Source organism: Amblyomma americanum, chromosome 5 (assembly GCF_052857255.1).
Source record: "Amblyomma americanum isolate KBUSLIRL-KWMA chromosome 5, ASM5285725v1, whole genome shotgun sequence".
Taxonomy (NCBI): Eukaryota; Metazoa; Arthropoda; class Arachnida; order Ixodida; family Ixodidae; genus Amblyomma; species Amblyomma americanum.
In genome coordinates this window covers 59,683,702-59,697,176 of record NC_135501.1, presented here as the reverse complement: position 1 = coordinate 59,697,176, position 13,475 = coordinate 59,683,702, and the positions used below count along the sequence as shown (strand labels likewise).

General features: G+C 47.0%; 1 long non-coding RNA gene across 1 annotated transcript; it reads right to left on the bottom strand.

Moving 5' to 3' along the window:
- Window positions 1-8,791: 8,791 nt before the first annotated feature.
- Window positions 8,792-13,190, bottom strand: LOC144134727 (uncharacterized). Its single transcript, XR_013315225.1, has 3 exons — window positions 12,896-13,190; window positions 9,167-9,260; window positions 8,792-9,047 (listed from the first exon to the last, which is right to left on the bottom strand). It is a non-coding gene; the product is annotated as an uncharacterized LOC144134727 (long non-coding RNA).
- Between the last annotated feature and the right edge of the window lie 285 nt (window positions 13,191-13,475).

The following is a 13,475-nucleotide window of genomic DNA, read 5'->3' as shown; positions in this document are numbered from 1 at the left end:
TCGTTCTCATTTGAGACTTCAAGCACAAATGACACACGGAAAAACTGAATAAAATGCATTTCCTTAAACGTACATGACAGAGAGCGGGAAGAAAGGCGCTCGTTAGATTGAGCAGCAAGTCTTTGTATAACAGCGCCGCTATGTATCCACAATGCAAGGTAGAGCAACAACTGCCCAAAAGCACATTGGTGCTCTGGCACACTACAGACCATGAATTACAGCGAAGGAACCGCACGCATGCAGGGTACCTTAAATGGCAATGCTACCCTCTACCGCGGTCGTATTTACACGCAGCAATTGTGCTTCGCGAGGCTTCCAGAGGGGTGATGAAACCTTCTAGGAACATATCAGAGGAACATATCCATGAGAATTATCCGCATTGCACTTGCCCTTCTCATGATCGGAGGTCTACAGCGGTGTTAAATCTCGTGGCGTCATTTTATTTGAAGGCATTCATCAAACACTAGCACTTTTACCCTTCTCGAATGATATTTAACACACCGCAGCTACAACTGAATTTCGCGTGTAGGGAACACAGCACGTTTGTATAAAGTGTAATCGAAAATCACATTCTTACTGTGCTCTAAGACTAATTTCAGGGTGAAAGAGGAGAGCTCCTTTGATGCTCCAACCAATCTAGTGACGAATAGTTCACGTCCACAGCAAATGCAAAACAGTTTCTCACAACTCAGCGGGCAATTACAATTCGAGTTGTAGAGTCCAGTTCGTCTCCAGTTCGACGCTCTGAATGTAAATGAAAGACACAAGCAAAAATAACGGGTACTGAAATCTACAAGACCCATACATTACTTGGCACAAGCGAATTGTATGGCTGACTAGCACCGCGTCCAAAATACACTAAAAAATAATACCTAGAATAAACGTCACAGTTATTTTTTACGTCATAGGCAAATGGAATCAAATCTGACATATAAATGAATGCTTTGTTATATCAAATGTTATGTCACCGAAATGGATGAATTCCTTACGTTTCAGGTGTAAACTGTACCAGGTTGATTCTAGAACCACACAAAAAACTAAGCAAAACTATAAAGAAAATATGAAATAATCTAACTATGCCGTATCTAAACCCAGTATTAAAGCGGTTTCAAAAATATTTATGAGGATGTTCATCCTAAACAGTTTGCAACCAGGAAAGGTCCTTGCGTACATGTCGCCCCAATAGGAAAATCACTTCAACATTCACGGCAATATTTGGTACCTTTGTGTAGTGACCTGATCATCTGCTGTTTATCCGGCCCAGTGTCCAGGACACATCATGTAAAAAAAGAACATTTCTTCTCCGGATTCATTTTGGATCGTTTCGGGCGTTTGAAAGCTTGAGCGAAATGTTCAGAACTCTGTACCAACTTGTTGCAGTCCGCCGCAAGATGGTACTCGCCAGACGACTTTGCACACGTTAGATAGCACACCGTCATGAAGACCTTCTCGGCTTAGAGGCAAAGCTTCAGTTTCTTCTAGAAGATGCGAGGTCATGAGGGCAGAGTACGTGATAACTAGGGCGGGTATCTCCGGAAAGACGCTCCTGTTTCCCGAGCCATTGTTGCAGCTAGCCTTCTCTTGGAACATGGTATGCGTCGACTCAGTCAAGATGGTATCGATCGCAGTTCCATTTGGTGTCCACCTCACACCTTCGGTGTCTATGGCACGCACCAGCTGCATCGCCATGAGAAAAGGAGCCCTCCGTACAGCATGGCTTTTGTGCCATTCTTGTAGTACGCAGGCGGCGTGGCGACCGCAATTGCCAGTTCCGCGCTGTTAAGGACGTAGTCATAGTCGACATAGTCCGGCAGGTTGTTCCATCCCAGTCTGAAGGCTTCCAGATACTGGCCAATACTGGCCAAGGCCCATTACCGGAAGAAACTATCCGCCTTTACCGGGAACTTAGCATGACTTCTCTAAAGTTCGTGTTTGCCCAGGGCAGGCGCCGGCGGCGAAAGCGCCTTCTTCACCGCGGTCAGCTTTCTGGTCGCACGAAAATTCCTTTCCTTGTCGATCCACTTAGAACTGTAGATCTTTTCGATGGCCGCCGTGACAAGGGTATCGAAACCGGTGTCGATGGTTCTGATGTCTTGAACCGTGAACAGGGAGCAAAAGCCCAGGGCGAGAACAAGAACATTGTACGAGACTTATATACACGGTGTGCGCAGTAAGCTAGCAGGTACTTTTCCGCTTTCCTCTCACTGCCGTAGTGGATCTTAAGGAACTCGTATCCTGCGAGGGGGGAATGGTACAGCTCCAAAAGCCAAATTCGGTGTCTCTTCAGATACCTTGCGGTGTACTTTACCAAAAGCTCTGCTAATGTATTTATGAGCGCCATGCCGCTGACCACAAGATAGTCTTGAAGAGTAAGGTCAGGCTCAATAGAGAGCCCGAGCTGGAAAGCCTCCACCCAGACACTAACCGAGGCGATTGGTACATGTTCCCGCAGTTCGCCGAACGGGAACAGCTCAGGCTGCATTTTCCCCGACCTTACGACCGAGTAAATAGATTCGAGGATGTCTCCCTCCACGTCCCGTACATTTTCTACGTCAGTAACGTTAATGGGAGGTCGTGTGGCTCCGTCTGGGTAGAGATGAAGAATAAACAGCTCCCAGTATTTTACGTAGGTGAGTCTTGCGCTTCGGTGCTGTTTCTGCACTATGGGCAGGTACAACCCTGGAGTCATTAGTATGCGGCGCTTGCCCGACGATCTAGGCTCCAGGACGCTGACTGATATCCAGAACGGCGACTGCCATCTGTAGGCGAGGTAGACAATCAGGGAAGCGGCTCAAAGAGATCCAAAGGGGGCTCCGGCCAGGTCAGATCGCCCCTTTTCAGGAACCCTAGGAACGGGGTCAGCTGCGAAGCGCCCGACTTGTAGCCAGTGGTACACATGTTATACATGGCCAGCGGTTTTTTTCGGGCAGAGATCTTCAGCGATTATTACCGCAGGATTTCACTGAGGTCCTTATACCAGGAAACCCGCAGGCTGTCCATAACTGACGTGACTTGCTCACTATAGTCGGATGAAGAGTGCCACGCGGAGCAGACGTACTTTCTAAAATTATTTCAAGGATCGCGAGTCGAGTCCAGGTACTCGGTGAGCAGCGTAGTGTGCCGAACGCAATCTTCGGTGAGGCAGAATTCGCGGGTGTTCGATAATAAACTTGACACGGCCAGGAAGATTATGAAGGACACGATAGCGAAGGCCGCGGCACCGGCGACAATTGTCAGGGTTGTCCTCTTATTGTTGGCAAATGTTCGTGCTATGATCGTAGACATTGGCGATCTTGCCTGCGAGGAAAAAACAGTATAAATGTCTAAGGCATTATTATAACAAACCCAGTAATAAACTGGACAGAATAGTCGAAACAATTTGTTTTCAGGCAATTAATTGCGCAGTACCTGCGTCACCGCTCGGTGGACACCTCAGTGTGCCCTGAATAATAGATGGATATTGTGAAGGGAGGTGAGAAGGCGGCAACATAGTCGAAGTTGTGCTAGAAACCATTAAGGTCCAAATGAGCAGGCAATGGTCTCCGCCTTTGGCGGGCGGTGTTTTCACGAAACCGTGGGCCCTCTGTCTGTTAGCCGCGGAATGTGTACCAGTATGAGCTAGACGTCACGGTCGGGACAGGTCATCCCGAACTCCCACTTCTCTTCGGATGGTTGATGCTCGGGTACGTCGTACCTCCTGTCCGACACACTCCCACAGTGTTTGGCGCAGGGTGTTGAGCACCTTGAAGCGCTTGCAGTTGAATTCATAGCACGTGGGGTGCATCAATTTGAGCATGATTTCGTGTATTAAGAAGTTGATCTGTATGGGCTGCATATGACTCCTTTATTCCTCATCAGCCTGGGGAAAGGAGAAGAGTAGACACATCCTGTTAACCCTGAGATGGTGTAGAATGCCCGAGTTATTTCTGAGAACGCCGTTCGTTCACACGACGCGCCCGGCGGTGATGCACGAAGAGCATGTTCCCGGGAACTAGCATCATCCGAAGCGTTTTTTGTCAGGCACTTTTGGTCCACGGTCCAGGCGACGTAGATGCCTGAGGGGTCCTGTATTCTCTCGACGCTGGTTGGCTGAGATGCACCTTTCTGAACATTTGTGCTGGTGGCCTGAGAGTCTTTCAGTATGACGCCTCAAGACTTCCAGCTGGACGCGGCCACACCGATGGTCGCCTCTTCCACTAAGTCCGTCTCGTTCATGGTGACGGAAGCCGCCTCCAGAATAATTTCGACCATACTGCTTTTCAAACGTTTACGTATGATTCTGGGCACTAGTTTCTTGCCTTTCGCTCCCACCAAAACCCAGCCGCCGTGGCTGAGATTGAACTCGCGCCGTCGGGCTCGAAGGCCGATTGGCCCAGTCATTGTCTGGAGGGGCTCAGAAAATTTCCAGGGAAAGTGAGACAAGGGCTCCTCTATTACAATGAAAAGAAGAAGGGCTTCTGCAGACACAAGAAATTAGAAACTGGAAGACCGAAACGCACCGGGCTCTCACCACTAAGGATTTTGACGAATTATGACGAACTTAAGGTCGAATGGCATCGCCAAATGTAAGCCAAGGGGTTGTCTTAGCGTTGCTGTGACCTTTGGGTGCGTTAGCACTTACTGCTGCACTCAGCAATTTCGCCACTATACCCAGCAGCGCCATTCTCGGTTTTGTGTGGACATTTCAACCACGCCGTCAGGAAAATGAGGAAGGTGCGAGTGAAAGAAAAAAGACAAAGAGTTGCCACTGTGAGGGCTCCGGAATAGTGTACCACCCGGGCAATTTTAACGTGCACTGACGTCGCAGTGGACACCGACGCTTTAGCGTTTATCCTTCCGTTCATGACGCGGTGGTCTCTCACTGTTATCAGCGGAATGTATACCAGCAGATACTAGACATCAGGGCCTGGCCTGCTAACCAGTACCCAGGTCCTTTGGCTCAGCAGTTAAGCGCACTAACCGCTGAGCCTGCACGGCGGGTGCTTTGGAGGTTAACGAGGTTAAATAAAAGAAAATATACTAACTCAGCAATACTTACAATTACTAAACAATAAAATACATAACCTTAGACCATTGAAGTTAGAAAGGACAAAATGTTTGTCCTTGAAGTCATTAGCAATACCTGGAGAGATCGTGCAAAATAGATGTCTTATATTAGCGTTGAACGCAATTAAATCTAGGCTATGAAGAGATCATGGCAGTATTTTAAACACCATATGGTCCCTTCAAATCAATTCAGGGTCGAATTAGAGGCCGTTACTTATTTTAGCGGGAATAATGCATTAATGATAACTGAAAGAAATATCGCTTGCATTATAACCGTGTATTATAGTAGAAACCAATATTATGCAACCCTTTTTAATATTATATAGGCACTAAGGGTTTTGACGGAACTTTTAAAGAAAATAGGCCATGCTTTTTTGTTTGAAATTTCCATCAAAGTTGGCTTTTTTAAATTTTTAAAATTTGAGATGATTTCAAATCCTAATTGAAAGTCCTCTGAGCGGTCTAGAAGTACAAATTTTGTGCGCGATTTTGAAGCGGAGAGATTAATACTGAGAAAAATTTTCAGCCTGAAGCTGGTACCCATTGTCCCGTTGCTGTCCTAAAAGCAGACTCAACTACAATGCATTAATTTTTCAAGAATGCCTGCGATTTTTGTCCTGCAAAATAACAAGAGCCAAAAATTACTTTCAATTACTTCAAATAGCAAAGTGTGTGAACAATTACTGCAAAAATATTCAAACGCAACAAAACATTTTTTACGCGGATTCAAACTACCAATTGTGCGATATATTTTTTCCTACTAAAGATTTTCCCTGTAAAACTAAACACCATTCATTTGTGTGGACACATTTGCCATCACATCTAAAAGTTGCATTGACAAATATGAATGACCATGGGACCTTGATTACCGATCTTATCTCCAGACAGCTATTACACCACTTTCCAAGAACAATCGAAAGCACACACCTTCAGAATGCCGTGTACCCTGTTACCGTTACTGTTACCGGAGTACCGGTAGCCCGCCCACCTCCAGGCGCCCGCGATTATTGGTCCCCGTCCCTGAGGCGCGTGCAGCTACCTAGGGTGCCTCGATGCCAGCGCTGCGCCGTACAGGGTGGAGACACGACTTTCGTGGGCGCCATCTTGGGGCAAGCGCTGAAATGCGGGGCTATGGAGCGTCGGCCGGTATCCTTTAGAACGCGCTTTCGCTAGCAGGCTGAGCTGTATAAGGTTTCTGCATATATGCTCACAGTTCTGAGCACTTTTTGCTTAGTGATATAAATGAAAAAAGAGCTAGCGTTTGTTTGCAAGCGCAGCTTTTAGAGCAAATGACCACTGTGCAGCTAGGACAGCACTTATTTTTTGGCCGTCTCAGATGCTCAAAGCGGTTATTTTAACTGAAGTGACTGTTTTATAGAGCAATGCCTTTTGTACTGCCAGAACATGACGAAGTTTATAAGGTGCATGGCATGCAAAAGGCTTTAACTGCGTCTGTTGATGCAGATGAACAACTAGTTGACGTTTTAGTCAGCCGCGCATATCAAAAATATTTTGCATCGCAGTCGTCTATTGTAGACAGTAAAATAGACACAGCAGAAAAAGATTATCCGTAATGAGTAGACCAAACTTTGACTCCTGCCACACGATGATGTACACAGCATTTTATTTCAAAATAATCATCAACCGCTTGAAGCTGCCTCTGGCTGCATGCCTAGGAGGAGACATCTCTTAAACAGTTTATTCAAGGTTTGTGCCAGCGACAGCTTTGCTGCCGTACCCATCATCCGATTCTTCTGGCTGGCTTAGCCAACGCAAGCAAATGCGCAGGCGCATCGTCACAAACCGCTCTAACAGTCTGTTCATAAGGTTTGGGTGTTCCGCGCAATCAACCGCCGGAATGAGAACGGTTTGTTCGATAAGGCATTTAATGGTCTTCATTGGACTCTTCAAACGACAGATGTCTTTTTGTTCCGATAGGCTTTTAAAGAGACTTCCGCACGAAGAAACAAAGTCAAGAACTTGCTCGCTTACATATACAAGGTTACGGGCTCCAGCATTGTATTCTTTCAACTGCACTAGGGTATGCTCCTCTCGTACCTCTTCAGAAAGAAGCATTCGTGTGCACGGGGCGCAGGACCTTGCGGAAAGCGCAAGGGGCCTTACCAAGAACCCGGCCAGGTGAGCGACGATGTCGATTTCAGCTCTTGTCAATGACTCTATTGCTTCAATTTCATCACATGCTGAAAGTCCTTCGTGCACTTCAGCTTCGTGCTGAACTTCTTTGATTTCGGCCGAAAAAAAATCAACAAGGTAAGTGCTGTCATCGATGTCGTAGCCTGAAGTTTTCGGAACTTTGAGGAACTGGCTGACAGTTCCAATCTTGAGTGCATTTTTTAGGTCGTATGAGCTCGGCACAGGTGAAATCATTCTGATGACCGAAAAAAGGTTTTCCAAACAATCTTGGACCATCCTCCCAGTCAAAACAAAACTGTACCGGCGTTCTTTCAGCAGAAAGATGTGCAGCTGCAGGACTACTGTTGTTGACATGAGCACCCCTGCCTGGCTTGGCTTACACACTTTTCTTACTCCTATTCCCAAGCCTTCGATGACTTCCATTGTGAGTTTGAGATGTGCAATGGCTTCCTCATATTTACTCTCATTCTTCAAACTGAGAGCGACAGAGGGAGGCCGAGCAGTCATTATTGTGAACCATTTAAAAATTACTCCAAAAAACCACGCAGTTGTTTCTGCTTCAGGTGACAGCTTCCCGTTTTCGATGTAATATCTAATCGCTGCTGGGGCTTCACGAAACAGCTGAACCGCTATCCCTACCTTCATTTTTGTAAAATGACCGTTAGATATGTGGATGTTGCTCAAGTTCGATGCGACCTGCAACTGGTCTGTGTCGAGTTTTAGAACAGCCTCCACATGCGCGATCGACACATCATTGCTGGGCAACTTGAACCTTGCGACGATGGCATCGTTAAGATGCATCACATCTTTTCGCACCAAATGCCCTCTCAAATTTTTTAACACATGCGCAGGGTCTGGCATGAAATACAAAACATTTTCGCTGTCACATGGATGTGGCACAGAACAAACAGTTACAGAACTGCGAGAACTCGACAGGTTCAGTGACCTCCACATGGAACGATTTGAACTACCCATGTCGCAAGTGACACATACCACGCGCAGTGATATCTGGGTGCACAACTGTATTAAATGAAAGACAAAGTCTTTGAGCTTATCTCCACTGACAAACGCACCTGTGTAGTGGTAGGCTATTACTTGCTTCCATCTGGTATTCAAACCACCTACCATGAAAAGAAGGGCATGGTTGGCAGGCTGGTCACTTTCGGGGAGCGTGATCTTGCCGAGAAAGCAGTCACTGCTACGGTCCAGCTCCACACCTCTCCGAATTTCCAGCTCATCTAGGAAAAGGACGCAGTCCCTTTCAATCTCAGACATTGCAGCCACTTTGGCTTCCAATAAAGTTAGAATTTCTGTTAGCACACCAGGTTAAGTGTTGCAGTCTCCGGCACAGAGTCCTTCTAGATGGAAGCGGCTGCCCTTGTTCCAATAAAAGGTCGTAGCCGGCCGAACCACATGCAAACTTAAGCTGTAGCGCCTTCTTGATCGTGTTGGCACCCCAGGAGCAATTCTTCCGGTTTTTCTTTTCCAAGGCAGCCTTTTGGTCCTGGTTTAGGAAGCTCAAATTTGCCGTCAACGTTGTAAGGTTTTCTTTGAGCTGTTTTGTTCTTTTTGCAGATTTTTCAGCTTTTTGTTTGCCTGCAACAAACTTTCTTCTAACTGGCTGCGTTTTCTTTTTTCGTCTTGCAGCTCTTTTCGCAGCTCACTTGTGGACAGCGAGAAAATGTCGATTTGTTCTCCTGAATCTTCACGCGTGTTTTTAGGCATCGCTAGGGTCTCTTCCTGGTCAGGTGTCGTCTCAGGGGTTGGCGAAGAGCCTTTTGTAGCGTCAGGTGTAGAACTACCAGGAAAAAGCCGCGGTGCAGGCGACTTTCTTCGCTTCGGCTCAGCTGTTCGCGCAAGAAAGAAATTAATTCATCAGTACCTAAACATATCCGAGGCTCTAGTGCTCCTCAGATTATCTGATGCGGATACTAGGCTAGCAAACCGAATGGGGGCAAACACTTACGTCTAAAATCAAACAACGTCGGGACAGCCGTTGACTTGAGGAGCCGCCGTCCATCCATTCTGTTGCCCTCAAACTGATCTTCCTCGAAGTGGCGCTAAAATGAGAGAGACGATGAAACTGTCATTTCGCGCCTCTGGTCGTGTGCACGCAAACAAATGAGACAATAAAAAAGCGTTAAGGAAGCGGTGCGATATTACAAGCACAGGATCACGATCGAAGTATTTCTGTGGACGCCAACCAAGCGACAGCACTAATTCGGGTGTCGGACGGGCAAATTTAACTTCACTTAAATTTGGCTTAACCTCGGACCTGTATTTGCGCGTTTGACAACGGAGCACTTCGCCTCGCGATGTGTCATTACATGGAGAAGAAAGAGCTGTATTCGGGATGAACTTCTGTACTGCGCAGGCACCTTGCTTCCTCGCGACCGCTTTCTTAAAGCGACGGACAGTTCACAATAGAAGTTTCTTCGCGACTAGTCGAATTGCCAGCCATATACTGTAAACGACTTAATTTTCGCGAGGGCCTAACTTTGGGTTCGTTGCGAATCGCAAATACCTCGAAAAATTATTCCCGTGAATAATTTGAGAAAAGGAAGGTGAAGGGGCCTATTATTTGTGCTGCGCAGAATTTAGCACTTGCGAAAAGACCACTTGCAAAATTCCAGAACGGCTGACTCGTAGGCAGGTTTTTGCAACCGAAACTGCCTGTTCATAGACTGCATTTTCACTTCCTACTCTGGCCACAAAAGTGGGTAGGTAGCACGTGGGAGGTTCACCCTGAATTAAAAGACTAGCGCAAATAACAAAGACACAGACATAGAAGTAGACAGGACGAGCGCTAAACATTAACTGAGTTGTTTACTGAACATAAAGGAACATATAAGCAATTCGGTGGTGCATGCGCACACTGGGTTAACAATACATAGACAATCTAATCAAGGTGTGGCAAACTGTTCTTTAGGTACATTTTTTCTTTTTTGGTCAAGGTAAGTGAACTAGTGCTTACACAGTTATCACCTTCTCTGTCAATGTGATAGGCCTCACAAATCTCACGACCTAACTTTGTGCCTCCCCTACCAAGCACACACGTGGCACCAAACGCCGGCACGCACCCGCACCGCTTACAATGATTGGCCAAATGACCGCCCCCCGCCAATGAATCTACCAGCGTGCTGTGCTCTCGTAGCCGCTCGTTCAGGCACCGTCCAGACTGCCCCACGTAGCATCTACCGCAGGAGAGGGGTATGCGGTATACGATGCCAGCAGTGCAAGGCACAAACTTGCATACGTGTTTTGTGATGCAGACCTTCAAAAGCACCTTAGCCAACTAGATGTAGAAGACCCTTTTCGTGTGAGCAACTCAAAGGATGTAATTGAATTTTTGGGTGAGCAAGGTGGTGCTTCAGGAGCTAATTTCGCCTTTTCAGTAGATATTGAGGAGCTCTTTTATTCCATTCCCCAAATAGAGTTATTAGACGCAGTAAAAGAGCGAATTGAAAGCTGGGGGGCTGTTAAGTTCCAAAATAGCAGCGGGGTTTCTGTAAATGACTTTGTAGCGTTAGTTAAGTGTTACCTCTCATCCACCTTTATTTGTTTTAACGACAAGTTGTTCGTGCAGAAAGACGGTATTTGCATAGGATCATGCATAGCTCCAATACTTAGCGAAATATTTTTAGGTCAATTTGACAAACGCGTTGCAGCGTGCATGAAAAGGGAAAAAGGTGTAGTGAGGTGTTTTAGATATGTGGATGATTTTATTGTGTTTGTGAATGTTGAGAACGAGAGTGACAAACCACAGGTTGTAAAAAATGTTTTAGATATTTTCGGTGAATGTTCTGTCAAGCTGAGATTCACGCATGAAGTTCCGATCAACGGGTGTCTCCAATTCCTCGAGATTTGTTTGTTCTTTGGCACGGGGCACATCTGCTGGTCGTACCAGCCACGCGCAAAAAAGGAAATTTTAGCGTACAATTCGGCTCATTCAAAATTGGTAAAACGGGGCATTGCAAAAAATTGCCTGCGTGGTTCTCTCGAGAAGTCTTGCCAGCATAAAATTGAGATCAGTTTGCAGACGCAAGTGCACCGGTTGCAGAACGCCGGTTTTCCTATGGATATCGTGACGGCTGTAGCGCAGTGCCTCCTGAAAGAAATCAGGGCAGGTGGTCGCCCTGGCGTGGCAGCGGAAACTAGCTGCAGGAGGCTGAGGCGTACTGCTATACCGTACGTGCACCAGTTATCGCACCGGCTGAAGAAAGTTGGAGAGAGGTGCGGTGTGGACGTGATGTTCACTGCCCCTGGAAAGCTGGTGCGCATGTGCAAAGCGGTCAACGAAGAAAGGAAACCGGTCTGCACCACAAAACACGTATGCAAGTTTGTGCCTTGCACTGCTGGCATCGTATACCGCATACCCCTCTCCTGCGGTAGATGCTACGTGGGGCAGTCTGGACGGTGCCTGAACGAGCGGCTACGAGAGCACAGCACGCTGGTAGATTCATTGGCGGGGGGCGGTCATTTGGCCAATCATTGTAAGCGGTGCGGGTGCGTGCCGGCGTTTGGTGCCACGTGTGTGCTTGGTAGGGGAGGCACAAAGTTAGGTCGTGAGATTTGTGAGGCCTATCACATTGACAGAGAAGGTGATAACTGTGTAAGCACTAGTTCACTTACCTTGACCAAAAAAGAAAAAATGTACCTAAAGAACAGTTTGCCACACATTGATTAGATTGTCTATGTATTGTTAACCCAGTGTGCGCATGCACCACCGAATTGCTTATATGTTCCTTTATGTTCAGTAAACAACTCAGTTGATGTTTAGCGCTCGTCCTGTCTACTTCTATGTCTGTGTCTTTGTTATTTGCGCTAGTCTTTTAATTCATGATGAAACACCAACTAGCCCAGCTTTCCGCCTTGAGGTTCACCCGTCAGCCTCTATTATATTCTTTTTTGAAAAGGAGAGAGGGGAATGCTCCTTAATCTGCGTGAACCGGAAGCCTCGACGGCTGCTACCAGCTTTCAAGATCGAGTGTAAAGGGCAGCTGTTAAAAGAGTACAATGGCGCATTCCTTCGACAAATACCGGGGTCCACCTGCTTCACGTGTTTTCACCGCGGCTCTGAACAAAAAAAATGTGCGATCGCGAGAGAGCAAAGATCATCGTGAGACACTCCGTGAATGATACGGAAGTTCAGTGTAGCTCACTGAAAGTGAAAAGACGCTATGATTCATATATTTAGCTTGTAAGCCTTCACATAACTGGTAATTCAAAATGCTCCGCCTCAAGAACAAAGCGCGCTGCTTCCAATGCCAGGCAATGCGATGCAACACGTGCTGTACTCACGTTTCTAACTAGGCTTCGAGCTGCAGCTTTGAAGGCACACAAAAATTCCTGTTGCGCACAGTGCGAGATTGGTGAACAAGGCAAAAACATATTCAAACCGCACAAAGTCAGTGCTTACGAGCGGATGGGCGAAGCGGTGTGGTATAATGTTATTCCTACTGAAAGCACATAACTGTGAGCGACATTTAGAAAAAGATCTAAAAGCTTTAGCGCAGACAACGACCACGAGAAAGACGGCACACAAACACAAGCGCTTGTGTGTGTGTTTGTGTCTCATCTTCCTCGTGGTCTGTGTATGTTCGCGCTAAATTTTTTTACATTATCTATATGAACAAACTAGCCAAAAAAAGAAGTTTTAATGATGCATAAAAAGAGCACAGACATTGTGGCTTACCTCGCAGATCTTCGCGTTGACATTCGCCTTCCAGTTCTCACGCTTCACTTTCGCCTCTCATATTTTTCTCCGTCCCTCATCCCGTGGAAAACGAAAACATCGCGCTCCTTTCTTCGCCGAGCCGGCACACAATGGAACACAACACCCTGGCATGCTATTTTTCGTGAATTAAAGCAGTTCATCAGCTCAGAATTCAGCGCAAAACACGGCTTCGAACCCTCCACAGCAGCGGCACGAAAAGCGACTTGCCCCAAGATGGCGAGCGCGGAGAAGACGGCGGCGCGGCGCATGCCAAAGCGTGTCACCACCCTGGACGGCGGCGCTGGCATCGAGGCACCCTACAGCTACCGGGTGCCTGGCGCCATCTGGCGCCGTCAAGGCGATTTGCGCATGCGCATTGGGTGCGTGGGCTCCCGGTATTACAGTGCCCTCTAGAACACTGTACCCGTACTCCGGTACCGGTAACTGTAACACAGTACATGGTATGCTAAAGGTGTCTATTGCGTGGCTGGCCGCCTCTGTGATGACGTGGGGTCCGCATTCATAACAACAGATAAGTCATTGCAACTTATTTCGTGAT